Source organism: Homalodisca vitripennis, chromosome 4 (assembly GCF_021130785.1).
Source record: "Homalodisca vitripennis isolate AUS2020 chromosome 4, UT_GWSS_2.1, whole genome shotgun sequence".
Lineage (NCBI taxonomy): Eukaryota > Metazoa > Arthropoda > Insecta > Hemiptera > Cicadellidae > Homalodisca > Homalodisca vitripennis.
The window spans coordinates 110,980,429-111,003,098 of NC_060210.1; the positions used below are offsets into that span (position 1 = coordinate 110,980,429).

A 22,670-nucleotide genomic window follows, 5' to 3' on the forward strand; every position below is an offset into this window, starting at 1 on the left:
TATTCATTTCATGTCTGAGGATAGTCTTGTAGGTATGGAGGTTAAGTGAAATGCAAAGACGCAATTGAAGACAACTTCAACCTTTTACCTAACGTACAAATAACTTCAGAAAATCATTTAAATTATCAGTTTCTATCACTTTCATAGCAAAAAAACCGAATTATCTGCAATAGGATTTGCCTTGCTTTCACCGCAAGAACTGTTCTACCACACATTTTAAAAGTACACAATTTCTTCCATCACAACTAAGTTCTTTCCTAATTGCTATATACATATTTTTAGAATAGTCTGGATACAAAAAATGAGATGTTTAGGAGAGATTTTAATAATTAAGTAGTCGGTATCCATGACTCACGAATTGAATTTTAATCTGCCATGAATCTCATAAAAGAAACACTTTTTTGTTTATACAAGACATGTGAAATTTATCCATGAATGTACTATAAACATAGATACTTTGACATAGAACTGTTTTATTGGAATAAATTTATCAATATATGTCGGTATAATATATTACTTTAGTAACGAGAAACTAACTGCTGTGTTTCTGTAGCATATTCTTATAGATTGCGTGTTTGGATGAATCTCGGGTAGTACTTCTTGAAATACCATATGTTTGCATCCTATACCACTAAAATTTCAGTTTGAGAGCTAATTTAAAGTAGACATCTTAAGGATGAAAGTTACGGATGAAAATATTCAAGCGGGAACCACAGCCAGACGGAGACGAAATTACTAAGCCGCACTGTAGTGTAAGGGTCAGAGCCTTACTGCCTAACTGCGTCTGAGTAAGATTGGAACATTCTTGACCGTACTTTCAGGGTTCCTAGAATAATAATGCGGTAGTGTGCAATATTACAACCGAAACCAGAATGATTTAGCTGATGAAATAGAGTATACATCTAAAATTCTCTAGAAAATAAAAAAGGAGAAGACAGATAGGTTGTCTTTGAGATTGTAATAATGATTTATTTTTTATTATTTTTTTTAATTTACCCGTAATGGTAAAATAATAATTAATCTTGGGCATTTTATATCAAATACGAAGGGGTTAAAACATTACAGTTCTTATAATTATTTCTCTGAATTATTACTAAAATAAGGAAAAATCTAAATACATTTTTAAAAGTATAGCTTTTTCTTTAATACAAGTATTTTTTCCACAATATACACTTTTTATTAAAGGGAAAGTTATTTATATACATAGTATATCATGGATGTTTTATACTGTATATACTAAAAGGGTTTGTAGACCCTTATGTAATTAAGGATACATCAGTCAATACAGCAATAAATATTTAAAAACCGGCCATATGACAAAAGCAAAACGTAGCTGTTTCTACACCATATATGTAGCGGGAGTCCAATTACCTCCAACTAATTGAAGAGGAGTATTTGCTCCACCAATTGGTAGTAACCACTTTAATCAGCTCTGCATAAACAGGAAAATATGCTAACTACACAATACTTAAAGTAATGTTAAAGTGAAATATTCTTAAATTTAAAGTCTTGATATACCTCACTATAAATTTATTGATATTTAAAATAGAACATTCATAGCTATCTACTGATCCGATTAGCATTGTAAGCGCATTGAACTGAACCGCCTACATGAGAACAGTTTTAATAAATCTATGTACTAATATAAGTAATGATGTCGTCAGCTATTACAACAGTTACGGATACTATTTCCTCTCCAGTATCCAGATTAACTATTATTATTAAATATTTTATCTAAATATTAGAATTTATTTGTATTATTGAGTTGTTAAAATTAGTTTTTGAAAGTTATTTGTTATTATTTATTAACAAATTTAAATAGAATTTATTTTATACCAAATTAAGTGTAACAGTGATTGCTAAAGTTTTTAACCGTTACACATTAATACTTAGTATTTAGTCATTCATCAACTTGAATTGTATGACCATAATGAACATCACTTTTAGCATCACAACTTAAAAATAAAGCAGGGTAAATTTTTTTATTTAAAATAAACAAAATAATTTATATAAATACAGAAATTTCTGTTCCGTATATTTTTACGTTAATTGCGATTGAGATTGTTTTTAATTCACCAACAAATTTTGTAGGTTACTTCAACTGTCAATCCGTTACAGTATTTTGTTTAAATGCTTACTATCCAATTCTATTACACTAAAATAACAGTTTTGATAGTGCTGAACAAGAAGATTTTAAACATCTCAATTAATTTAATTATTATTTTGTAAAATAACCTAACTTGTAAACATTCAACTATCTTAGTTTCTGTATAAAATCAGCAAGTTATTTAAATTGGACGCATTATGAATTTAAAATATCAACGTGTTTAATACATTTCTTTACCATAACATACAATATTAAAAGTAATTAAAGTATCAAATAATAATCATGTAAGTTAACTTTGAGTTTAACACCACAAAATAACTTTTCTATGGTTTACAAGTACGTAACCCCATTCTTACACGTTACTTATAAGAAAGAATCATGATATTTTTATATTCTAACACAATAATATACTAATGCAAGATATGCATTAAAAGGCCTTCTATAATGCTGGCTCAAGGTGTTAAGTAACTGAACCTATCCGTGTCGGTCACGTTGTTTTTGCTTAATCATCTCGTTTTTGCTCTGGCCTGAAGACTTTCTTTTACACGAAAAAATTTCACTCTACTGATTTAGAACCCTTACTCGCTAGCTTAACATCATAAGATGAGCTAACTTACGTATTATAGTTAGCCTGTTCATTATCACGGTTTATAAATGAACTTTTAAGAAATGCTTTGCATTTTTAAGCAACACCTGTGATTCTAAAATGTAGTTTTATATATAGATCAAGTAATTTTTGTAATGTAATAAAATTTTACATGAATTGTTGGATTCACTTTTCAATATATTGCTTTACTGTATATTATATATTTTCAAGATAAATTCTTTCGTATAATTCTACATCACAAAATTATCTAGACACATAATATAGAATACATAACAGATTACATACTCAACATTCGTTCCTCTAGTTTTTTAGTAGCAATTAATTTTATTGCTTTTATAGCTGGTTCACCTAAACTTGAATGTAAATAAGTATAATAAAGTAATTACAATTTAGGTATTTATATAATAGAATTCAATTTAGTTTATGAAATAATCGGTGACTATTACGCATAAATCCACCTATCCATTAATATTAATTACAAGTATTACTGTATACACGTAGCGGATCTGTTCATGAAACGCTGATCTGCTGTATAACAGTATTGTTTTGTTACCTATACATAAGGTACGAGCTGATTAATTTCATTAGCAATATTTAGAATTTTGGTTAAATGGGTTTTCGGGAAATGACGCATTTAATAAAAACTCTCGACGATAGACAGTATTATATGAGGACTTTCATTAAAGAGGACGTAAAGAAAGCAACAAAGTCAGTGGCTGTGTAATTAAGTGAAAATATCAACAGACAAGAGGGCGCTGAGGTCTGGTGAAGTGGTTGTTGTGCCCAGCCCTCCACACCTACAGTACTTCGAGTATTCAAGCTTAAATGGTTATAATAGGCACTGAGCAGTAATTTATTGATACTGCAACAAGGATTATTTCATATCACCATCGATTGAACCTACAATTAAACAGAGTTTAATATATTGCATAAAAACTTTATTAGAAGCCTTATCGATTTTAATTTAATCTTGTCCATCTGTTTTGCAAATCAGATTCACTTCTGCGAATATGATTTAAATTTTTAAGTCTGATAGTATATTAAGTTGTTGTACCAATATAATTTGATGTATTAAAGTTATTTGTCCCTAAATACTATTCTTTTGAATATTGATTGTATATAGCTTTCATTATTGGTTTTAGGTATAGTGGAACAAAAATTAAAGTCGAAAATGATATCAATAAATTTTATTAAAACAAGTTTGGACTACAACACATGTCATTTCTTGTAAAATGGCTAATTTATAGTTTTAAATTTATATCATGTTTCATTCTCCAAATGTATTGCGTACAGATGAACAGAGAAACAAATATACCAAAAGTCATTTTTTAATTCCCCAGTAGGACAAAAGAAAACTGTGTCAGCCCACTGTGTAATTGAGATTCAACAACGGGCATCCAAATCCCATATCTGGACATCGTTGGATTCATTCTTGTCTAAATATAAATTACATTCACCAATAATTTTAAATATACAGGCAAAATTATTCTATGTATCCTACCATTTATATTTTTGCTTATTAATTTTCGTTTAATAACAGTGTTTCAATGATAAAAGTCTTCACAAGAAATCACCAAAGTATGTTTTATTTGTTAGGTTAGTTAAGCCACAAATAATAATATTTTTCATGTTAAAACATCAGTTTAGTTACAAATAGATTTATTCTGTTATTTTCTAGTTGCCATCATGGTTACCCATAAAAACCATATAAAAGTTATAGCTAACGCTTAGCCAAATTCCATGTAGTGATATGCACCATCATCGAATCCAATTAATCAACCCTGATGAAACAATGAAATCTACAGGTCAGCTCATTTTCTAGAAATTTTGTTTTATACAGTCAGACATTATTATTAGTATAATTAGTATGACATTCGCATTCCTAGTTTTAGAGGGTAAAATAATCTGTAGCTTACTAATGACAGTTTTAATTCCATTAAAACAATTATTGGTATAGGAGCCAAACGGTCAGCAGCTAACCATGAAATTTCCATTTGGTCACGTACACCTCGGATCATTGGGTAATGAGGATTCAAGCGATTTGAAATTCGATGTTTGTTTACTGTTCGTCGCTTTTAATTAAACAGGTCATTAGTTCCTTCGGCTTTTAATTAGATTTTGTACGTCGCTCTGTCTCTAATTAGTTTTTATGCTTAAACAAGCAAAAGCTTTGTGTAATACAATTTCTGTGGGCCACTAAACACATTAGCTTTAATGTTAATTAACTAATTAGAAGAAGAACAAAATGTAACAAATTGACTGCTATTCGACATAAATACATTACATTATATAATTATTCACAAGAAAATACTGTTCTAACTGAGGCCCTATTAAATACAATAGTTCAAGTAGTAATTCCCACTATTATAACAATTATTACTCAATAATAATAATTTTAAATTGATTGAGATTTAAAATTTTGTTTTAAGTTCACTTACTGCTTTTTTACTTTGAACCTTTAGAGTACCGTTTATTGACTAAAAATTAAACACTACTTTTCAATATGCGTTTTGCAACGCTCTTATCCGATTTGTTTATTTGATCTAGATTGTATAAATGTGTTGAGTTAGTTATTCACCTCCTGAAGAGATATGGTTCCATCGTCAAAATCAATCTTGAGACAAGAGACAATGAATATATTTGTCAAAATATGGTTCAAAATAAAAAAATAGCTTTTAAAATTGGTCCTTTACATATTTTTGTATTGCCTTATGTAAAGATTAATTTGATTTTAAGGCTTTAATAAATATTGTGAAATAATTTCTACACTCATTATTTTGAAGTAAAATAATCATAGGATAGATATTAGTGATTTAAACGATCTTTTCAAACCATCCATAAAAACCTGAATAGGTGTTTTTCTAATCTATATACGAATAACATACAAGATTATTATGCTTATACAAGCTGCACATCCGTTTCAGTTGTTACTAAAACAAAATATTAGTATAAATTATTTTTTTCAAAACTAAATTGAGCCTATGTTGTTATAAGAAGAATGAAAATTTTTTTTACTTTAAAGGTTTGATACAGTATGTATAATAAATATTGCATTTTGATTATTATTATTCTTATCTTTAAAATAAGTTTAATTTAAGACCGAACATTTCAAATCTTCTGCCACTGTTATTTAAGAACTGCTTTAGAAATCATAATGCATTAAGAGTTGTTTAAAATACAATAAGTGAAAGAGATAAATCTGGAGTAACAATGCAGACTAAAGCAAAGCTAATGTAAGGCTGGTGTTTGTGACATGAAATATCTGCGAGACGTGGGGCTGCTGGCGCATAAGTTACGGGGGTGTTCCACAAACAGATCGTTTATCGCGTTATGAAAAACGATTAAATTTAATTGATGGTGAGTCCCTATTATTTTACATTGGGGACTAACTCGTTTTCCTTTTTCCTATTTTGTTTTGGCACATTTGTGAGTAAATTTAGCCAAATTTCTCAGAAATATTAGGAATTAATTAAAATGTTAATTACTTTACAAGCACTTACCCGCAGTTCCATTACGCATAGGCTCTTTAACTGTATGACGGTCTTAGTATTTTATATTCCATAGTTTGATTTGCCGCGTTACCCGATCAAGAAATGTATGCAAAACATGTTTGAGCAGTTTCATTCCGTCAATAAGTATCTAAGATGGGTTTTAAAACAGTCTTTAAATTTAGATTTTGACTTTAAATTTTATATCTAATACATTATATTTAATATTTGCTCAAATGTACAGTTAAAATATTTTTATACTAATAATTTAAATTTTCTTACCGGGATATATTCTCACTCTGTGCTCAGTGCTTTTGTTATCACCACTGCATGTTTTACACTATAATTGCAAGGAATTTAAAAAGTTATTTAATTAAATAGGCATATATACGATTATTCTGTCATTACACAATGTTTACACAGAACAGTTCATTATATGTAAAAGGCTTTATGAAATAATATTTCTTTAAATACTAGTGGGGTATGGACCAGAGACATTTTCTTAATATCAATAGGCCTTTATTCACGCCAGGGACTCTAAGAATGCCCATATAATATTTTGGTACGATCGGTTCAGTAGTTTACGCGTGGAAGCTAAACAAACAAACAAAGGCACTTCTGAATTTATATTATTTAAAAGATTCATTAATACATTTTATGGAAGTAATTTTTTGAATTCACATCTGTCAGGTGTACACAAATGAAAATTTAGTTCAACATAATTAAAATTTTTTTTATAAATGCTAATCTTATTTTTGCGTTCTGTGTGTGAGTATAAATATACAAAGTATTATATTAACAGTAGTTGATTACTTTTATCTGAACAATATAAAAAACGGACATATCTTTAAATGGTTTAGGAATGTCAGACTATACTGCGTACTTAATTTTTCTGTAAATTATATTGGATTTAAGTACCACTCATAAATATTTTAACTTTGAATGAGTCATAAAACATTTCAGTGGTTTTGGCTTTAACTTTCCAGTGTATTAACTGTTGGAATTCTGTGCGGAAGCGGACACAAATCTCAAACCTAACTTTTAATGCAGATCAATTGAATGTCCAGATGAAATAAAAACATAAAATATAAAAAATCTAACAAAATTTATAACGTGGATAGTATACTCATATATTAAAAACTATATAGTCATATAGGTTAAGTTACTGCTATTAAAGGTATAAATATAATAAAATCCTAATTGGCAGCTATTTTACCAGAAGTGCTTTATTAGTTCCGAAGAAATATATTGTCTTTGTACATAAAATTTACTTTGTGCATTAAAAACATTTTCCAAGAAAACATGTAGTAGATGAATAACTAGTATAAGCGTTTTTAGGTGTTGTACGTATACGGCCAGTTGCATTTAATTTATTTATTTACTTATATTTACAATTTAAGTTGAACATGTCAGTTGCTGCACTTAAAATATCTTATTATGCACTCTGCTAGGAGAAGAGAGATTAACGCTGACGCAGTAACGTTGGCTGCTAATTGTGCTACTTACCTCGCTATCTTCAGTCTTCTGTACAGATCTGCTTTGATCACAGTTCTCTTCCATTCACGTGTTCTTGATGTTCACTCAATTAGATCACTCCATCAGAAACTCAATTGGATTAAAATCTGTAAGAATAAATACAATCTTGCATTACGTGACAAATAAAATATACTAAGTAAAAGAATGAGCTCATAGTTATAGTAATAATAATAAATGGTAAATGTTAAATATTTGTATAAACCTATATCTCGAAGTTTTTAAAGACATTTATTGTCTAATAAAGCTAACAATGAGATTAATTAATATTCCTTGACACCTCTTGTAAAATTTCATATCTTAAAAGCAAAAAATATTATACAAAAAACTTAAAGTTACTATAGTGTGTTTAAACTTCACAAACAGAGAATAATAAACATAACATAGTTAAGGTTATGTTAACTTTATGTATACATTTATACCCAAGTCTATTTTAGTGTGGGTCTTTCTGTATCACACTGCACTACATACTACTACTACTTTCTACTAAGGTAACTTTAAAGGAGGTTAACGTATTAGGAAGAAACTATTGTGTGAGACTATTTCTACTACTGTGATAATTTGAAAATGGTAAACATCGGTTTATTGGAAGGAGCTCTCCGGGCCATGATGTGATCCACAGTGGGGTGAATGATAAACATCCTACGCTTATCCGAAATCTGGCTTACGCTTAACCTTGTTTCATTAGTCTTTGTTTGTGAAGTTTTAACACATTAAACTAACATTAATTATTTTTTAATTATGTTGCTTGTTTTTAAGCCATACAATTCAACATGAGGTGTCAAGGATAACTAATTATTCATATAGTATTTATTTAAAGGACTGTCGCTTGCCTATTAAAACTGTCCTGTTTATTTATAATTCCCCTATACACTAGGGTGGGCTGAAAAAACTAAATTTTCGAGTATCGAGTTCTAATAGGGCTCAAAAGTTGCGTATTCTTGAGCTGATTAAGAGAAAAATAATTAAAAAAATATTATTTAAAATCTTTAGTACGCGCAACGAGCTTAAAGTTTTGTAAAAATGTACTTTTTTGCTATTAAAAAAAAAAATATTTTAAAACCGTCTTATGATTGATTTTTTTTTTATTGTACTACCGTATATATATATATATATATATATATATAAAAACGTTTATAAGTCTATAACTTCAATAAAAATATTTAGATACTTTAAAAACAAACATGTATGTTGCAACTTCCAACTATGTACATGTCAATCATTAGAGCAAGTAAAAACTATTAAAATACTTGGGAATTCTATTTGATGAAAAACTTACGTTTGAACCACACATTCTAGATTTACACTCCAAATTACGATCACAAATAAGAAAATTTTACTTTTTGAGAAATTTTTTGTAACGAACAATTATTAAGAACACTATATTTTGCCCTTATTAATTTAAGCTTACAATACGCCTTGCCATGTTGGGGTGGAACATACAAAACTTTAATTGGCAAGTTAAGAATGACTCAAAATTATTTCTTACGTATAATCTTAAAAAAATCTAAAATAAACACATTCCTTTCCGTTATACCAACATTTAAAAATTCTACCCATTCAGCACCTATTCATTTTTAAAGTCTTGAGATTGTTTTTTTATTAGAAGCGGAAATAGAGAAAATATTATGCCTAACCACCCACATAGTACAAGAAGTTTTGTAAATAATTGTTTTCAAACTGCCTAAAGTTAATAAAGCTATTTTCCGACATTCCTTTCAATATTTGGGACCCAAATATTTTAATAAACTACCATTACAAGTCAAGAGTACGAAAAACCTCAATATTTTTTGTAAGCAATCAATCACTTGGCTTTCTTCTCAGCGGGATGTAGAATACTTTTAACAATGTATTAGTTTAAATATAGTGTTTCATTTTCACAATATAAAAAATAAATATGTATGTGTGAGTAGTATATGTGTGTGTGTATGCGTAAGTAATATATGTGGATGTATATGTAATGCATGTGTGTGTGCCTATTAATGCATAATTTTTAAATTTTAGTTACTTTTATCTCTTTCTATTATTTAAAAAATCATTTTATACTATTTATTTTCACTAATATGTAGATATATATGTGTGTATATGTGTGTGTGTGTATATTTTGAAACCCTCAGATGTTGCGGTTGGCGAAATACTAAGTAAAGTATTATAATGCTAGACTCTGTTTCACATGTAAAAACTATATTCTTTATTTTTACAACTGGCCACACTACTGGTTAAAGTGGCCAGTATATTTCTCGCCTTTTTCATGCATGTATTTATGTAATAATTTATGGGAAATAAAATTCATTTATTCATATAAGGTTCTCAAGAAATATCGTAATTATTAGAAAATTGTACGAAAATAACAATTTTTCTTTAAAGAGTAAAACCTCACAGATTTGCAGCTCTTCGCCCATTTCACCAATGTTTTGGTGGAATGACCCAGAACTCACCACGGGGAGGTGGCTGCAACTCGAGTTCCACCCACACCCTACCCAACCATCCAACCAAATAGGGTGTGTTTGAATGTATTTACATTATTTACATGTTCTACGCTTCCCTAAGTTTACATACCTTAGAATGACATCGAAGGTTTTAAACTCTGATTTATGTCCAAATTTTGGCATGACAGACCTTGATAACAATGTGGTTCTGATAAATCCATCTCTGTTATCTTGACCACACACTTTGTTCGACGCTTCTGCCACTAACTTAACATGCCTTTCCACGGCTTGTGTGTGGCAAGGAAAGTTCATGAACTCGAACTCTGGTAAAGTTTTGTTCCTCAAAATAGGTTGATATTGTTTCCGTTGTTTATTTCCTCATCATATAGGAGGAGAAACTTTGCATTTAGACCAATCAATGAGCTCACTGTAGTCCTTAGCTTCAAACTTAAGAGTGGGGTGTATGAAATATTCTTACAGCCGATTTGCTGTTATTTTCCACACTTCTTGCCTTCAAAACTCTTCTGAAACCTAACTCTCTTATATGTAGTCCTTTCGTCAGTTATCATTGTTAACAGCATGTTTTCTGGGTTTCTTTCAATCACAGGATCGATAACTTTTTTTTATTTCAGCTGACAAATCTCTGGTAGTTTGGATTACTTTAAACACATGTTTTGGTCCCATACTTCACGGAATGATGGCGTTTTATGTCGAACCAGACTGGTGCATAGGTCTTCATTATGTATTGAAACAAGAATCTTCAGTTCATTTGAAGGATTACTATCTGAAATGTACAAACGTAACACCCTATTAGCACAAGTCAACCAACGGGAATGACTCAGAGGCCCTGGATCTCTATTAGCCAGATCTGGAGTACAATTGCCCGTTTGGATGGTTCTGACGATATCGAGAAGGTACTGCTGATCTTTGCTTAGATCTTTTGTGTCAATATCTATGATTTCAGATTCTACTTTTTTCAAACTCCACAACAGGCATTTTGTTTCAATCGGGAAGACGTTTGCCAATAACTCCACTGAAAATTGAAGGTCCTGTAGATTCTCCATCCAAGAACTGAAATAAGTGCCCATACGGTAGTTCATTAAAGTGAAGTAAACAGATAAACCACTGGAGTGGACGATTAATTTTCGCTTCGATACTTCGAATTACTTACTCCGTTTTTCCAACCAGTATTGGTTGTTGTTCCATCACAACCAACACCTTTTACCTCATCTAAATCAAAGGAATTATCTTCAAGGTACTTGAGAATGCTTTCTGCAATCCCTTGTCCAGTTGAGCTCTCTGGACTTACATGACCTATGTATTGGCCTCCTGGTTCTCGTACAATACTTATGTGTTCTTCTTTCTTGACCCTACGGTACATTATTTCCAAGTTTATCCTGGAAAAAAGTATTGTCTTTTCTCCCATCAAAGTAGATTCCCTTTTGTTTCTGTATTTTCGAGGTCTTTTTCTTTAATAGCCTGTCTTGCCTTTTTTGTTTTTCTTTTCTAATTTTATTTTTGTCAATTACTAGTCAAGTATCTGACTTCTGATACCATTCCAAGATCAAATAGCACACTGCCGTTGCTCTGTCAGATATGCCAAATCTGTCACTAACTAAAGCAGTTGATTGAAGACTGAGTCTCATTTGAGATGTATTGGAGGGGGTTGTCAGTGGATTAGGTTCAGTCGGATTTTCTTGCGAAGATCTTCCTATTTCCTTGGCTTCCTTTTCAAAACCATCATTCAAGTTTTCCCGCAGGCTCTATGCATGTTTTCCTTTTTTTCTTTCTTCAAGAGTTGATTTGTCACTACCTTATCTACACCCGCAATGCATGTCATCCTATTAGTTCGCTTATCATGCAAAAACTTTCTCTCTATGATAGGTATCTTTTTTCTGTTTATCACAATTGCACTCCATTATAATATAATGGGGCAGTCACAGGAACTTGTCTTTTTCCCCACATTGACAAGTGTAAATCATATGACATTTACAAGCGGCAATGTCGAAAAGTTTTGATTTGGATTCTGTAACAAATTTATATTACTTTCTTCTAAAACGTGTCTTTTTATGATCCCTATTATATGATTTTCTCAAGTTGTAATATGAATCGTGGTAAGACCGAATCATTTGGACAACTCATGTGTGAGATACAATTGGAATTGAGGCTTTGACATAAATAGCTTCAATCTGAAAAGCAACATTCTCCGCAATAAGAGAAAAAGAAATGTTTTTCTTTGTTTCTGATTTTACTGACAACTGGTAACTTTCTTCGAAACAACACAAAAAAACATCCTCATATGTAGGAAGACTTACCCCATTGATGCCTTTAGATAAACCGAAAAAAGGACACCGGTGCGACTGTCTTGTTAATAGTTTGTTTGAAACAACCTTTTCACCGCCACTACACAGAACACACAACTTTCAGAACTAACCGATCGCACAGTAAAAAAAACTAAATTCACTTAAAGCACAAACCAAGGTAGGTCAGGTAGGGAGGTTTCATGTCGCGACTTGCTTTACGGCGCCAGATGCCTCAGAGGTTTCATGTAGTGACTTGTTTTCTACTCCGTGCCTAACTTCCTGCTGCTCACTGCGTGAGTCATCAAACTGCTAGATTATTTGTTTTTAAGGAATTTGTTAGAGATTTTTCGTTACATTTTGCAAACTTTATATGTTGGTTTAAAGTATCTAAATATTTTTATTGACGTTATGGACTTATAAACGTAGTATATAAATGGTAGTACAATGAAAAAACATCATAAGCGAGTTTAAAATATTTTTTCAAAGTAGCAAAAAAGTACATTTTTTTAGAAAACTTTAAGCTCGATGCGCGAACTAAAGATTTTAATTAATATTTTTTTTATTATTTTTCTCTTAATCAGCTTAATAATACGCAACTTTTGAGCCCTATTAGAACTCGATGCTCGAAAATTTAGTTTTTTCAGCCCACCCTACTATAATACACCCGGCTGCTGAAACATTTGTCAAAGGGGACGTCACAGTTAAATATTTACCTCCTAATGTAACTGCGCTGATTCAGCCAATGAACCAACCAAACGTGTCACGTTACCAACCTACAGGCGACACATGTTAGGCCAGCTGATTGAAGAGGAACAAGAGGGTGTGGTGGACATTCTAAATCATTTAATGCCAAAACAGTTTTGTACATGGTCTCCGACTCATGGGAACCAGTTTACAGAAGCACACTCATAAAGTCATGGGAGAAGCCATTGCCTAATATGTGTGACTTGCCAGAGAACCAGATTGAAGCCGTGGGGAAAGAAACTGACAACATTTATCAACATCAGCAGTTATTAGGGATGTTTAAAAACGTCGATGGATGCTCAAACGTTCAAATTAATGATATTGAAAGTTGGTTGGAAACTGAAAATTTACAGTACTCCTACTGATTACCGTAATGTAATTACATGTTTTGCGATTTGTTGCGGTAAGCATGCCGATAACAGGGAGGATAATGTCGAAGAAAACACTGAAAATATCGAAGTTATCGAAGTATCTCAAGCCATTCAGAAGCAGCATCTCATTTTGGCAATGTAATGGTTTATTTCGAGCAAAAAGAAGAAACAACACAGCCCGAGCTTCTCATGTTGAAAAAATGAGTGAACGCCCGGTACTGAAACGGCATTCAAAGCTGAAAACTCAAATTATCTTAATTATTTGATAAGAATTAAACTGTATATACTGTATAATACTTCATCGTGATGTGTGTTTTAAATGCTTCCCACAGCAAAAAATACTGTATAATTTGTAAATATTTTTCTTTATTTTGTAAACAGGAAAAAATTGTTTATTTTGTAAACTTTTATCCATTTAATCCGGAATTTTGTTATGTCGGATTAGCCGAGGTCCCGGCTAGTTAGACTGTTTTTGGATTTTTAGGTACTTTTTAAATTTTCAGATTCTAGGTTTTGTAAAGTTAGTTACACTTTATAGTAATTAACAGCTAGACAACAAAGTGAGTTATTAAAAAAATTAGATTACCACAAACGAGATCCATACATTTTCTATCCCGTTGTTATCATTAGTTCCCATCAACACAAACCGATAAAAATGTAATTTACCGTTTAAATGTATAAAGCACCAATCAAATAAATTATATTAATTGAAAATGTTGATAATCTACTGCAAAATGTATGTATGAATAACCCTTACAACATATTCAGTTATTTAATTTTTTTATCCTATGTTTTTATCAATATAAACAAGTTTACGCATTATATCAGTGTAACTAGAGTTATTTCATTACATAGAGAAATAAATATTCAAAATAGAACGATGTTTTTCTCTAGTGAATAACCTTAAATGTAATAGAGGTAATGTTTCACCCCTATTTTATTACTTCCTCTTAAAATAATTAGACATTTATCGTACCTAAGTTCATCAATGAATACAGTTTGGGGAGAGACTTTGGTCGCTCAAAAAATACATTTTTGGTGTAATAATGATCCGATATATGATCTTGTATGTTTGATATTGATTCTTGAGGGGATTCAATATTTTATGGTTTGGTTTGTTTGGATCTCCTTGGTTTATGATACTACACGATAATTTTAATGTAGATGTCTTCCAAATGAAAAGTACATTATTACATTTACTTTCGTAAAGAATGCATATTGGAAAATCATACCAATGTAGATTGATATTTTAAAGAAAAGTGACAAATTGATGATGATTCATGGTTTTTATTACAATTTCTTTTATTAAAGATTCAAAATTAGCTTATTTTCTTTTTCCCTATTTAAAAAATTAAAAATTAAATGGGATATTATTTATGTGGGATTAATATATCAGATATTGCTACACATAAAAATTGTAGTTTAGTTACCTTAAAAATAAACGGACCGTTATTTAATGGTCATACCATTCCCGTAAGACAAAACAACAATAATTTATTACACAAATTATCATTATAAAATATTATAAACTCTATTAAAGAAACCAGGTACTATTCTAACAGATCATTATAACTATGTTTATATTGAAAATCATATTCCGTGTAATAACATGCTATTTTAAGCTTTCATGAGCTTATATAATTAGTGTACCTGTTATTACTAAAATAAATTAGAATGTTAACCATGCAAATGTATTATATTTACATATGATGTAAAGAGTATGCAAATGTTACTATTTAAGGTCGGACTGCACGCTAAGGTCATTCTGAGTTTAACTTAAAGCTGAAGTTAAAATACCTTCTTACTTAATCCAAGTTTGGAAATATGATTCACAAAAAACAGTCTCAGCTTTTTTAAACACTTTCTTCAATAGTGTTTGAATTGATGTTTCACACTTTCTATTGATGTTTGAATAAGTTTAGTACTTTATATTACTTAGTTCTTTGATTAAAAAGTTTCTAAAATTATAAAAGTTGTCAGTTCAAACAGACAAACAATGTTGTGTTGCAAACAGTGTGATTCAATCTTGAAATCAGAGAACCAATCCGTTCCTTAGTGTGAAGTAGACGAATAATTAAACGAAATATCGTGCTACGTATTGTAATGTTTTATTAAATATCCGTGCTTTTAGTCTTATTTGCTAAAAACATTGAGTTATTTGATTTATATATACGAGTATTATATTGTATAGTTATGCTATTTCTTAAATCTCAATAACCTCAACCTATATTAACCAAAATCCGAACATTTAAAACAGAGAGTATAACACTGTCTGTGTGATAACACTACGTTATGTAAATTTGTAATAACCTATTCATGCTGTTTCCGGTAGTTCAGTAGTTTAACATGTCGGATAAAATTGTGTAATGAGAGACGGTAATAGATTATAGTGAGTGTTTATAAAGTATTACAATATTATGGTATTCAATATAATGCATTACATAGTTTTAAGTAATTTATTCGCCACCATACTAATGTGACGACAATAAACAGTATGTATAAAAAGTTGTGTATCTAAAGTACTCATTTTGGTTTTAAGAGTCACTGAATATTGTATATTTGAAATTTATTAACTCTATACTTGATCTAAATTATATTGTTTGGCATAAATTTTACCTACAAGAGGTTACAAACAACACATTTCTTACCCTCTGAAGTTTTACTGAAATAGCAATTTGTTTCTTTTACAATCTACTAATATAATAGTTTATATAATGGAGGAATATAAGAACGCTCTTTTAATAAATTATAGAATATGCAGAACGAATAAGAAAAACATCGTAATTTATTACATAGATTAATTTAAAATCTTCTGCAAGTCATTAAATCTTTTATTAAGAGAGTGAAACAAGCTGGCTTTATCTTGTCCATTTATTTTAATTACCTAAAGGAACAACTAAATATACAGCTCAAAGACTTGGAATACTTACAGTTTTAACTTGTCAGCCTCTTTATTAACAGCGTTTGTAAGAGGGGTGCTCACAGTAATGCTCAAGTAGCCGCGAGAGGTACTGTAACTACCCTTTACTTAACTTAGAACAGTAATTCTCTTATTTGAATGTTTCCAACTTGATTTTTAACTTAAAACCTTTATAGTTAGTTACAGCCTTACTTGTTACATAAGTTTAAGAAGATTCATTTAACATTCGTATTTATTCATGTATGGTCTGGGACCACTCTAGGCTGATATAAATATATAAATTTAAGGTATATATCTCTGTATCATTTAATCTTATATACTTTGATATAATATTCTTTGATATGAGAAATAGATTTCATCAAACGGTGTTATTTCAATGCCATCTGGTATAAAATAAATTATAAATAGGTAATATAGTATAAAGACACAGAGTGTTATGATGGAAACGTGCTTATTACATGAAAAGCGTCCGGAGAAAACCGTAAGAAGAAGATCGTAAAATCGGTTTACCTAAGACAGAGACTGACTGAAATATTATCAGCAGTGCAGCGTACCCAATTCGTCTTGGGTCTAGAAAATACCATCTAGCTCTACAGCTGAGTGGGACTTTAAATACTGATGATTAGATTTTGTAACTATAATATATTCATCAAATTTCATTGTTGAATAAGATTGGGAGGAAAATATTAACCATATTTTATAACAAATGGTAGTTAGAATTGTATAGTAAAATTAGATCATGTTTATATAGGATATCTGTAAATGTACATATTAAAAATAAAAAAGGAAAGTGTAGCCTAAAATATCGCTTGCTATAATTAGTTTTAATTTTATCATTTTAATTTTACCGTATGAAGGAATTTAACTTGGTTGCATAATATAAAAACTTATTTGGGTGTTTGTAGTAGTTTACTATATTACACAGTTAAACCCAACTGGTAAAAACCAATAAGTTTACTAAATTGCTTAAGACTTATTATTAATTTAAAGAGTACAAGGAAGGAGTACGCCAAACCAATGTTCGCTTAACAGGAGTCGCTGAGGTAGCATGCAAATTTCAGATACGTAAGACATTTAATTGTTGAAGATAGAATGAAAGACATCCAAAAAAGAAATTATTACATCATCCTGCAAACAAACAATAAACTGTATCAGCCTGCTGAGTGATAGACTTCAAGGAAGCTTAGCCGGATTCCATAAAGTTACTTGTACCGTAATAAAAAAGAGAATCTTATAATCTATGGGTCATGTTGATTTCGAGAGTTCTAATATATAGACAGGCAGACAGACATACGTAATAGAATTTTTCCGTCTCCCAAATTATTGGCCTTACTAAAGGAAATCACTTACAGGAATCAAAGGTTATGCAATTACAACAATTTGGATTTAGGATCAAAATATTTCATACCATGAAAACTTAAAAGTACACCTGATGATAATTTTTCCATTCATATACCCGTTTTTTTATGAAATACTGTATAGTATATATGTTTCTCTTAAGTCAAGGACATCCGTATAGACTTTCAGGTAAATGCCAGTTTATAAGTCTGCTTATCAGTCAGAATGATAGACATAAACATAAAACATAAGGTCAAAATACATAAAACGTCTAAATTTCAAGTGTCAATTCTCCAAATAGAAAGACCCTCGAGACGTGAAGCTTAATATACGTTTATGTTGGCTTAAAGAAAAAAAAATAAGACAAGTCATAGGGCAGTATGTCTGTCCGTCTGATATATGTGTGCATATTAAATAGTATAAGGAAAAATCTTATTGATTTTGGGGTGTAAAGGATAAAAGGTCAGTCTGTCTGTGTGCTCATTTGTTGCCACTTTGCACATTTTTATTATAAGAAAATTCATTTATTTTATAAGTAGAGAGCATAAACAATGTAAATTTTTTTATAGAAAGGACTCTGGAATTCATGACAGTGGCATTTTGTACTTACCCGGATCACATATTATAGATCTTCTGCCCTTGCGTAGCGCCTTGAAATGTGATACCAATACGTGTTGTCTAATGTTCTAAAGCGTCATTGCATGGCACATGGTCAATAAATAATTTAATATTATAGACTTTGGGCAATCAATAAGTAATTTACAAAAATCTCCTCGTTAAATAAATTACAACTCCAACTGAATACCAGTAATATTTTACTGATGTCACAAGCTACATTTGGCTTCCAGCGCAGCGTACTTGAAGGTACTGCATAATGGGTTTTCCCGTCCAACAATTTAATTAGAATCAGGTAATGCATAGTGACTTTGTCACATCTACATTCAAAATTGCCATTACCAGATCAGCAATTATACTATAGTATACGTGAACAATATGCACCGTGTATCTAATGTAATCAAACATGTACCTGGCCATAGAACTTCCACTTATAGCCTTTCCAATTATCCTTTCTGATCGTGATGACCATCAGTCAAAAACAGTGCTGAAGAGATACCTAGGTTATATAAGATATTCTTAATCAAATACTTTTTACTTGCAACTGGAAACTACCAGCTACTTTTTCTCTTAGCAGTAAGTAAAGAAGCAGTCTTACTCTTTGTAGTATACATGGGAAAAGTATTACTTATTGACATTTCAAAAACAAATAGCGCGATTTTTATTTTCGAAAACCCAAAAAAGCTGCGAATGATGTTTTCTATAAGTTTTTGGCCTTCCATACCCGCAGTGGAAAGTACCCAGAAATAAAATATTCAAAATAACCTAATAAAGCAGAAATTTATTTTACCAAAAACTCATTACTAATTGGAAACCCAAGCCAGGGTATCTTGGGAGCTACCATTGTCAACGTAACAAATATAACGGTAGGATATTTTCACCTTATACAATTATATTGCATCTACATGAAGAGTTTGAACTCGTTTAAAAGTATTTTGAAGTCTACCTAACTGATTAATGCTGTTATTTTGAAATCTGTTGTGAAGTAAAATGATTTATATCTATAAAGGTAACTGTTTACCTTTTTTTTCTCTCAGTTGTCGTTTGATCAGGTCAAAGTTACTAAACTGAACTTAGTTGCCAGGTAAAAGGAATGTCTTGTGGTAGGCTAATGCGTGGAGATATAATAAAAAGGAGAACAATAGATATTAAAACAAATTTTATGTATCTTTTAATGAATATTACAGGGATTAACTTAACATAGATAGCCTAGTTTACTTATGTTAAACTAAACACAAAGACTCACGAAATAATATACTAGAAATGTTGAACTACCTACACCTTACATCTTACAAGATATAATGACAAGATACATATGGATATGTAAAATCAGTACGCAATTCTTTATTTAATTAGAGTACATTGCAAGCTTGATTATTAGGGATTACGTTTATTGTCCGTAATCAGTGTAAAAGTTATAGAAACACGAAGTTTCGAGGAATTGTGCTCCTCTTCTTATTCGAAGATACATATGGATATGTAAAATCAGTACGCAATTCTTTATTTAATTAGAGTACATTGCAAGCTTGATTATTAGGGATTACGGTTTATTGTCCGTAATCAGTGTAAAAGTTATAGAAACACGAAGTTTCGAGGAATTGTGCTCCTCTTCTTATTCGAAGATACATATGGATATGTAAAATCAGTACGCAATTCTTTATTTAATTAGAGTACATTGCAAGATTGATTATTAGGGATTAAGGTTATTGTCCGTATTCAGTGTAAAAGTTATAGAAACACGAAGTTTCGAGGAATTGTGCTCCTCTTCTTATTCGGTTCCAAATCCTAACACAGAACTTAAAGCGTAAGCAAATTTAATTTCAATATAATTTTTTTATTTAAAACATTTTGGATGAAAATTATTCGTCTAAAAGTGATATTTAAACCTAGCACATCCTCAAAATAAGGATAAAAAAATCACTAGACCACTCGGATGTACTGCAGAAATATAGTATACACGCAAGTATGTCTCCTTATTAATATCTGGAAAAATTCAACCTTACATCGTTTTTTTTTTTTTTGTTAAGGTTTAGGATAAGTTAACGAGATATTACTTTTTTAATATACTTTAAAATTAATTAAAAGTTTAAAATTACAAAGCCATGTACCTATTATAGATTTAGATAGGAATAGAAAAATTTATAACAACTAGGATTTATATCTCAATGTGCAGTACAGCATTCACAAATAATAGAAAATAATTAAATAATCGTGTTAGTGAAGATATTTTATTTATTTAGTTATGTAATTTACTAAGAAAAGTGTCATGAATCTTGAAATTGGAACTAATCATTATAGTTTTTTAATTTATTTATATGGCTTTAAAAAACTATGTAATATATAATTCAGTACAAATTAAAATATACATTTGTTATTGCTAAAATCTTAGTTCTACATAATAAAAAGACCATAAAGTATTTTGAGTGCAATTGACGAATATTTCTTGCAAAGTATCTGATATTTCTATTTTAAAGATGCCCGAAGTAAAATTAATCTCATCGTTAGTTCACTTACAACGTGCCTTGAACTTTGAAACATACCAAAGAAAGTTAAACTTCTAGCTCGCTCATTTAATATTCACAGAGACACTAATAGGCTTCATAAATATCTTCTTTCAGTACTTTCTATTTTAACTTTGTATGATTGAACATTCTGAAGGATATTTAAGTTTTAATACGAAATTGCCAAAATTACGTTATAATGTGTATTAGACGTTAGCAATTTAATTATAACATTATTCGTACCTTTGAGCTCATACTGATATTTGTCATGGTATTGGTTTCGAATTCCAAGCCTCCAAGAAAGAGTTTCTATCTCGCTTTTACTATTTATTATCTTATTTCATGTAAAAGCCATATTTTTACCACTGTTTCCGTGGCCATCAATGTAATATTATTGTCGTGACTATAAATGTGGTGTTTTAACTCAACTGAGCATTGCAAATTTGTTGGGAAACAAGTTAATGGCTTCGAAGCCGTGGTAAGTACTGCAATTAGTGGCATGACAGCACACCACCGGACACTAAGTAGTCCCCAGCACTGCTTGGTCGTAACACCAACCAGACGGAAAATGGCGTCTATTATTTATTTTTCAGTTGTGAATCCAAACTGGTTTACCGATAGTAGTTTTTTTCCCAGAAATTTCGCGATTCAAATCAGTAAAATTTTCTGAAAATCATTACCCAAGATTTTAAAAATCGATACTGGGTGAAAACAAAATCTATTAAACCACTTTTCTACACTTTACTTTTCGCCATCAATAGAAAGTTCGATTGTTTTTTCTGTCCTTAGGTTTTTACTATCGATAATTTCCAAAGGCTTTCTGACACATTTTGGACGTAATTAGAGACTTGGTAACATCAGGAGCAATAGCTGCTTTGATGATACTTCGATAAACTCTTTTGTAATTTTTGAAGCACCGTTTTTTACGTGCTTCTTATATCTTCACTGCCGCTCTATACTCAGTGATAGTGCTGGTGTCAATTCAAATGTGCGCCTAACGTGTCTGCCGAAGTCATCGCCTTAATTTTACAGAAAGTTTTTTTTTCGAAAGAAGAAGACCCTTGGTTACTTGCACGTTTCATTCCTTGGATTTTTATGTATTGTGTTTAAGGGACATCTCATGATTAAATTACAATTGAAATTACTATTAAAATTTTTACATGACGTTTCAATTTTATAGTGGTAACACTTAGTAATTTAGCTTAGGGTTGGTAAATATTTTTACATTGGACTTATGCATATCCGTTATGGCAACGAGAAAATATCAGAGTAAATAAATTTATAAACAAATAAAGAAAAAAAATAAAAACATTTTAAAGTGTTAAATTTTATCACATATCGCTTATTCACACAGTAGTTTCTATTTAATGTCAGAGTGAAAATGCAATGGCAAGCCGGAGACAGGAACTGATATCTGCGCACTCTAGCGTGTTAATGACATTCTTACCTCACGAGAACTTTTATTATACGACCACTGCTCTGAAACGTAACTCAAAGACAATTGTGATTGTATCTTGTAGTCTAATACTCAGAGAAAGATCATATGCTAACCCTATATTTTGGCTGAACTTTATTTCTACGTATACAATATTGAATTCTATAATGTTCCATATAAATCACTTGAGTTTGATAGAACACTGTCACTCAGTACACTGAGTCAATTTATCTTTTTTTATGAGTACAAATCTATTTTCTGTATGATGATTTTCTGTCT

At 30.5% G+C, this 22,670-nt stretch overlaps 1 protein-coding gene across 1 annotated transcript in view; it reads left to right on the forward strand.

The window, feature by feature from the left end:
• Positions 1 to 22,670, forward strand: part of LOC124359952 (neuroligin-1-like) — a 186,039-nt gene that overhangs the window by 34,869 nt on the left and 128,500 nt on the right. The window lies entirely within an intron of this gene.